We start from the raw sequence: 7,889 nt of genomic DNA, 5'->3' as shown, positions 1-7,889 counted from the left end.
TTGCAGGTCAGGCTGCTAGGAAGAATGGTGAATAAGCAAGTGTCTGATAACTCCGTCTTCTTCACCCTGGCCGACGGGACGGGTTGCGTCAAGGCACGCGTCTGGTGAGTGTGGACAGCAAGAACAGCTTGTCCCCCCTCCCCCGCCCCACCCAGTTCACCCATGTCTGGCACTTTGTTAGCCTGACCAACATATCTGCCTCTTTTCAGGTTCCAGAACGGCATCGATGTCATGTGTTCAGTGAGCATCAGGTAACCAAAGCAGCGAGCGTGATTGTGGGTTAATTCTCTATGGATCCAAAAACATGCAGATTGATTAAGTTTGTGGATGTCATTGTTCGTGCCTTTCTATCAAACCAAAAGTGATGGCGTGTACGTCAAATTAACCGGTCGCTTGCGTGCCGAGCTCGGCGTGCCCGTAGTTGCAGCCTATTCATTGAGGTTAGCATGACTTGTAAGTTGTTATGGTAGTGCTATCATATTGAAACCATGTGTTCGTGATTATTAACCCCGTTTCAGTGTGGTAACAAATTTCAACGATATCACTCATCATTTCCTGGACTGCATCTATGTTCATCTGATGATGCGAAGCGACCATGCTAAACGCGTCGTGCACTCTCTTGCTCTCGTCCCATTTGCCGCATCCGCACCGCTGGCTAGCACTGCACGCCATGTGCCAGAGGTTGGTTAAAATCAGATCAAATCGTGTAGTGTGTGTAGAGTCCAGAGTAGCAGGTTGCTCACCATTCTTTTTTGTGATCCATGCCAGCGTCGTCTGAGTGTGAAGGCCGAGGAAGAAAATCTCACTGATATGATAATGGGATTTCTGGAGCAGCCGGGGATCAGGTACGAAATCATCATAAAACGGCGCGTGTTAAATCACATAAGAAACAGACATTTTCAGTGTCCTGAATTTTTTTCAATGGCTATTTATCAGCGCACTCGAGCATGGAGTTAGTGTGAACCTGGTGGTGGAACGTCTTGGTATACCAGAATCAGAAGCAAGGTGAGTTTAGTCCCCATTTCAGGTGATGGTGCACGTTGGTGTGTGCCGAATCCCTAGTCATTACATTTTGAAAAGGTGGAGTAGGGATGCCCGTGATGTCCTTCCTGATCACTTAAAATGTTATCAGAAGGACTCGGACCTGGGGGTGTCTAAGACGTTTAGGCACAACATTTTATATGTGCGTGCTCTGCAGGTTGTCAAGCTTGGCAATATGAGCATCCCGCTCTTCAACCACGCCGTGCAGCGACTGCTAGCCCTGGAGAAAGAACTGAATGCCATGGCTGAGGAAGAAGCAGAAAACAAATCAGCTGGCTTGTGCGGGTCTGAAACTTTGAGGTGCACGTCTCCTGCTACCCTTTCTGAAGAAATTCCGAACTCAGGGGCATATGCCGGTGAAGCTGCGCCCCCTGATCTCACGTCTGAACCGGTCGACGTCCCTTTGCCACCGCAGAGAATGCCCCCTGACCTTGCGTCTGATCCGGTCGATGCGCCTTTGCTGCCGCAGAGAAGACCCTCTCGTGGTCGTCCAAAATCTCAGAGGATGAAATCGGTGCTAGAGCAGAAAGGGAAGAAGCCAGCGGCGACCTGCGCCGTGTGTGGTTCTGAAGAACACCATACCGAGGAATGTGAATGTCTGCAGATGCCTGAGCGCAGCGATAGCAGCGACAACAGCGAGCCTGAACATCCGGACCCCGCACCGTCAGGTTCGTGTGTTCGTAGGGCGCAGCCGATGAGGCCCAACAAAAGGCAGTCTGAAACTGAAGCTTCAGATGTGTGTGTCAGTAAGACTGCCGCTGCACCATGGTTTTCTCGAGGAACAACGCAGCATCATGGTCTCCGCCACAATGGGGCGTCTTCGTCGGCTAATGCCATTGATCGCACACCAAAGATGAAGCCTCCCGCTCCACCACGCAGATGCAGCGTCTGTGGCGAGAAAGGACACTACAAATCTTCTTGCCCTGATCACGATGCCGGTCCAAAGCCGCCCCAGACTCGTCGATGCAAAAAATGTGGGATCGGAAGGCACAACTCCAGGACCTGCACTGTGCTCCCCCAATTCAAACGACCTCGTCACAGAGACTAGATACAAACTGGACACAGCTGCCTTGCTTTACATCTTTCTTCTAGTTCTTTGATCAGCATCAGACCATGGTATTGGGTGCCGAACTGTGTCGTTGATTTATGAGATCTCTCGTTTTATCCACCGTGACTGTGCTTGAATATTTGTATCCTTGCCATTGTTGTATTATGCATGACCGGCTTTTGTGACCAAAAACTTTGTATTGCTTGCACTTAGTTCTCTGAAGTTAAATGCCTAAAACATATTTGTGTCTACTGTGATGGCCCATCAGAATTCATCTAACTCTTGTTTGAAGGGTGTCGTTCTGGAAACAGGTAGTCGCCTGTGTCCACATTGGATGGCGCAAGAGCAAGGGGAGACAAATATTATGCATACCTTTCCACCTCGTCTATGCACTTGTCTCCAGCTTGGAAAAAAATGATGGTTCAGAACTTTGGAGATCCAATAAAGAGCAGAACTCTGACAATAGACAGATTGGTATTTTGAGACTGATACAGTAACTTACCTAGCTGGTACATGAACTTACCTAGCTGATACAGTAACTTATAGCTAGCTAGTACTCCACGCGCACCGGTGTCCGTATTACTTCTGTTCACATAAACGTGCTTGTGCAGTGCAGAAACTTCAGAAAACCGGTAACTTCAGACTGAGTACTCGTTGCCGTATCTCTGTCCATTGCTATTTGGCTGCTGCAACCACAACTTGCAATTATTGGTCAAAACGCGGCAGCTCGCAATGATTAGGCGTAGCACCACAAACGCAACTAATAAAGTGAAAAGAAAATCTGCATTTTCTTTAGTAAAAACTAGCAGTGAAGCACCTAAACTTGCTCTGAAGAATGGATGGCACTTGTACGGCGCGGAAACTTCAGAAAAAATGGACGAGACCACATGTGCTCCACATGTAGCTAGTGTCAAAATTTGGTGTAGGCTCCACGGTCAGCAGTGACCATGGTATTTTTTGTTGGGTGTGCCATTGTGTATTCTCTTTTTTGTTGGGTGCTAATTAATCTGCTTGGGTTCTCATAAAGATTTATTCTTAGTATTGCCAGAGTTTAGCACAAGTACCAGATTTCAGAAACTAGCTAATTGTCGTCACTAAAAGAAACTTACAGTTACAGTAAATATATTTGGTCTTGAGCCAGCCAAAGTAGGGGGGCGGAAGGCGGCGAGAGACGTGTTGTTGGCGCGTGGGAGGTACGGGGGCGGGGTGGCCGTCCGGCTCAGGGTGGCCATTGACGTCGGGGCCAAGTACTGGCTTCTGGCGATGATGGACCGGGCCGGTGCGCTCATGGGTTCACCACGGCGGTATCGCCCGACGGAGTCGTGGAGCTGGATAGATATTATGGGACGTCCAATCCCTCAGGAGACGGGTGAGTGAGTCTTGAACTAAAGAAGAAATGCATCATCATTCCTCATTTTGTTTCCTTTCTGAGGGCGGCCGGCGACCTGGTGTGAGTGATGTGAGTTTCATTTCATTTCACATGAATTGACAGGCTCGTCAGGGGCGAGCAGGGGCTAGACCCCCCCCAATGGTCGGCCCCCCTCAAAGTTTTATGGCTCTGCTAGTCTATTGTTTGCGGCCGGAAGACTAATTACCAGGCTTAATTAGTGATTTATTAAGGTGCTGCACCCAGCTACAAGCCCAATAGCCCATCGGCTCAGGGCAATCGTGGCCTGGAGTTAGTTTCTTGCAAGACCGTACGTAGTCCAGGCCGTGTACAATCAATCGGAAAACCTAATCGATCCCTGCTCTCTGCGCCTCACTTCCTGCTGCAGCCGCCGCCGCGCATCATCATCCATGGACGAAAGGAGATCAGACCAGCAACACTGCAGGCGAGGATATAGCCTAGTGTTAGCCGCCCCTGCGCTCCTACCGGCTGTTATCCCATGCTGGTGTGCTACTAGCCTATCTTCGCATCAAGATCTCTTGGGCCGATCACTGTAAGTATTATATAAATGGTCGCATCTCGTGTCTACAATCTCCAGTGTATACTATCTACTGTAGTAACCAAATTTTCTTTGATGAATTGATAAATCTCACCAACATATGAAACACCTTATTATTAATTTGTGAATTTGATGTGTTTTTCTTTGAATTTCATTATGGCTCAGATCTGAAGAGGGAAACAACAAGGATAACTCCTTTTTAGTACAAGCCAATTGATTCAAGGACCAAGAATTATCAATCTGTTGAACCAGTATGGTGGTCGCATCAATAAATTCATCTCATCGGTAATGTTACATTATATCCCTAACAAATATAATAATGGAACTTTAGCTATTTTTACCACTAGATATATTGCCATATGGCTTGACATCTGAGTGGCATTTTAGCTATTTTTACCGCCAGATATATTGGCATACATATGAGTGATACTATACTGAACTTGACATATGAGGATTTTCCGTCCCCCTCATGCTCAAATCCTAGCTCCGCCCCTGAGGCTCGTGCACGATGAGCGCCTGCCTCATGTGCTTGGAGGCCCAGCACCGGCTGGCGTTTGAGAGGCGGCACGGCAGTGATACATTTCCGTATCACATCCCTGCTGAGACGGCCGAAGACTTGCTCAAGGTATATATGCAAGTCTTCCCGCGTGTGGAACCGCAAGGATGGCGCCAACGAAGACGAAGTGCTGGAGGAAATACAGCGGAACGGCGGGGCTGACGCTTGGCCAGACCAGGAAGGCTGGGAGCGGCGCTGCAAGCTGCAGATCAAGTCGTGGGACACCTTCGACTTGGAGCGACTGCCCTCAGCCTCCGGCCTCGCGCGTATGATCCGCGCTGAAGGGCCACTCGTTGGTTGCTTGGACGTTGTGCTAAGCGATTACTACGCCCATGGCTGGGAGAAGCGGGTATACGGAGGAGGATCGGGTAAGGAGGATGCCGAGTCTCATGCTCTGGTTTGCATGGAGTACCGGTTCGACGGCGACGACATACGGGTGGTCGACAACCACGAGTCCGATGGACCTGTTCGGTGGATCTCCAGGACGGCCTTCACCAGCTTTACCCAGATCAAGGTTGAGCCTCTGGACGCCAGCGCTCTCTTTATCAGCAAGGAGGTGAGCTGGTGGCGCCGCCTTGTGCGCAGGCTTTGGAGGGAGGAGACCTTCTGGTGGCGTCAGCGCCATCGTCTCAGCAAGGTTTGGAAGAAGAAGAAGAAGAGCTCGTGACTCCCTCTTGACATGCAGCACTACACTAGGTTTGATTGAAGCTACATGCATGCATGTGATACTCAGCTTCCTCTTCCTTCCTGTAAAATATGTGAATCTTTTTTGTCTACTTGCATGTTTGGATACATGGATGTTTTTTCTACTTCATGCCACTATTATCACTTGAAGATGACGGGGTAATTAGGGAACATATTAAGTTGTTCTTGTGTGGTAGAGAAAGCCCACTAGTAGGAAAAGGGGCTTTTACCCCGGTTTGTAAGGGCCTTTTGTCCCGGTTCTCGAACCGGCACTAAAGGGCGTTACTAAAGCCCTAACCCTTTAGTCCCGGTTCTTACACGAACCGGGACAGACGGTCCTCCACGTGGCCGCTGCTGCCAGCCCAGGCAGGGGGGCCTTTGGTCCCGGTTGGTGCCACCAACCGGGACCAATAGGTAGGGCCTTTTGTCGTAGGGACCAATAGGTACGTAGCGTCGACCAATAGGCATCCACGCGTCAGCAGCTGGCAGGAGCTGAGGTTTTTGTTTTTTTTGAAAGGGGTGGTTTAGGGTTTTGGGGGGTTAATTTAGGTGTTTCATATATTGTGTTAGCTAGCTAATTAATAGAGGGAAGTGTCCCCTCTTATCTCCGTGCTTGGTCGACGCTACGTATTATATACGTATGGAGAGGAGTAGACACGCTAGCTAGTAATCAAATGAAGGAAACAGAAGATCGTCATGAACATATGCATACAGAGAGAAGTGATATCGACCACCTCTCCTTCTCTGAGATATTGGTCGAACAACAAGTTCTCGTATATCTATCCGACACTACCGGCTACATATATACAATAATTATCTCTTACAATACAATCTCCTAATTAAATTGTAGGAACACAGGGTCCACATAGTATTCTCCGTTTTCAGCGATCACGTGGTCAAGGAAGAATGCCGCCAATTCCTCTTGAATTCCTCGCATACGATCTGGTGCTAGGAGTTCATCCCGCTTCCGAAACATCTAATTTGAAGAAGGGGGTCAATACATATATATATGAATAAATGAAACTCAACACAAATGATGGTAATAAAATAAAATTGTGAATATTATTGCTTACGCACTTCATATTGTTCTTCAGTGTAGCCCCGCTCACAGGTCGTGTAGCGGATGAACTCGCAAACGTAGTATCCACAGTAATTATTCCCGGGTTCCTGCCACAACCACTTTACAAGAAATAGAGGTCAATCAAACTGATAAGCAAGCATGCTAAATGGTATTGATGAAACTAGCGCTTGAATCACTAGGAGATGCGCGGAACATGCTACTATAGTACTTACTTTCGGGTGATTAAATTGCAGCTTCTTCGGCAGTCCCGGAGCTTTTGAGGTGAATTTTCTCCAAACCCTGCCAGACAAAGAAAACAATTACTTGATATCAGGAAATGAACAAAGTTGCTGATATGGTGGATAATGATCGATTTAACTTACTTCTCGAGCATTTGAGTCATGTTCGCATAGTCCTGGGGATCTTTTCGTCTCGAGTCTAAGACGGTTACTATTCCCTGCTCAAGCTTAATCTCTAGGAGAATATAGTGGAAGCTGCGCATGCATGCATAAGTCATCAATTACATTACCATAACCTGGACTAATAAGGGAAACCGAATATGCACAAGACAGTAACACTCACTTGAAGTTGTAAGGAAAGAGTATTATATCTTTGTTTTGATTTAATACCAACGATTGTAGCAAGTTGGCCTCGGCTTCTTTGGGATGTTTTTCAACCGTATATGCATCTATGGGATTTGTGTTAATGAACCCAATATCACCGATTTGTCTTTTCTTCAATTCGGCGATCTTCAATCTGCATAATATAGTGAGGATAATTATAAATACATGCAATGAAAGAGCTGACCTATATAGAGAGACTTAATGACAGAAGTAGTACTACTTACAGACAGTAGCAAGTGATCGTTGTTTTATCGAGGGCCTTTTGATTGTAAAACTGGAAGAAATCCTCAAATGGAACATTCAGCAGATCAATTCCAACGAGGTCATGCTCCGGTTTAACTCTCAGCGTCAAAGTATCCATCCCATCAGACTCTCTGCAGGTTTTCATGTACCAATCATGTAGTCTTCGCATCATCGTTGTTAGAGATCTTTCATCTTTGACGAGAGGCTTCCCGTAATGGTATTTGTGTTCGTCCACCTCCATGATTTCATAATGTACATCGTCGGGCAGGTAATCTCCAAGATTGCTATAACCGGGCACCATACTCGGATCATTAGCGACGATGTCTTTTGACACCTTGAGCGGGGGGCACGATTGGTTCGCTTGTTCGCTGAGCTGGGCAATTTTTTTCCCAGCTCGTCGTTCTTTTAACCTTTGATCACTGACAGTACTTCCCGACCGCTCCGCTTCGGCATATGTCTTTGCAAGAATGCGCTCATAGTTGCCTCTCGGCGGAGACTTTGGTGGTTTTGTCAGGGCAGCCAGAGTGCGCTTTGCTTTCACCGGATCTACCTTCTCCTCCGGAGGTGGATGTTTCTTTGCTTTCACCCCTTCAAAGAAGTTTGTCACTTCAGCTCGCACGATCTTCCTGGTTTCCTCCTCGGTCCTCTCGTATGGTAACTTCTCTGGAGTCTTCAGAGAAGGACCGAA

General features: G+C 47.6%; 1 long non-coding RNA gene across 1 annotated transcript; it reads left to right on the top strand.

Annotated features, from left to right (window-relative positions):
- Positions 1-313: 313 nt before the first annotated feature.
- Positions 314-845, top strand: LOC123050687 (uncharacterized). The gene is made up of 3 exons (XR_006423816.1): positions 314-440; positions 519-681; positions 769-845. It is a non-coding gene; the product is annotated as an uncharacterized lncRNA (long non-coding RNA).
- Positions 846-7,889: the final 7,044 nt, after the last annotated feature.

This window comes from Triticum aestivum, chromosome 2D (genome assembly GCF_018294505.1).
Source record: "Triticum aestivum cultivar Chinese Spring chromosome 2D, IWGSC CS RefSeq v2.1, whole genome shotgun sequence".
In the NCBI taxonomy this organism is placed as follows: Eukaryota; Viridiplantae; Streptophyta; class Magnoliopsida; order Poales; family Poaceae; genus Triticum; species Triticum aestivum.
This window is presented reverse-complemented; position numbering and strand designations above follow the sequence as displayed.